Raw genomic sequence first — 316 nt, 5'->3', positions numbered from 1 at the left:
CCCCCGGTTCCATCAGCCCCCCTCAGCCCCGCTCCCTGTCTGCGCTGATGACATCACTGCCCCCACAGTGACGTCACTCCGGCTCCATCAGCCCCCCTCAGCCCCGCTCCCTGTCTGCGCTGATGACATCACTGCCCCCACAGTGACGTCACTCCGGCTCCATCAGCCCTGCTCCCTGTCTGCGCTGATGACATCAGCCCCACAGTGATGCAATCACAGCACAGTTTCTGGTGTTTCCACAAGAAGTTTCTTTGTTATAAAGCTGAGCTGCCCCCACGCATGGCTACAGCGAGAGCTTGCACAGCCCCCTGGCCAC

Source organism: Corvus brachyrhynchos, unplaced genomic scaffold (genome assembly GCF_000691975.1).
Source record: "Corvus brachyrhynchos isolate BGI_N302 unplaced genomic scaffold, ASM69197v1 scaffold1097, whole genome shotgun sequence".
Taxonomy (NCBI): domain Eukaryota; kingdom Metazoa; phylum Chordata; class Aves; order Passeriformes; family Corvidae; genus Corvus; species Corvus brachyrhynchos.
The sequence above is the reverse complement of the archived record's forward strand: the minus strand, read 5'-3'. Positions refer to the sequence as shown.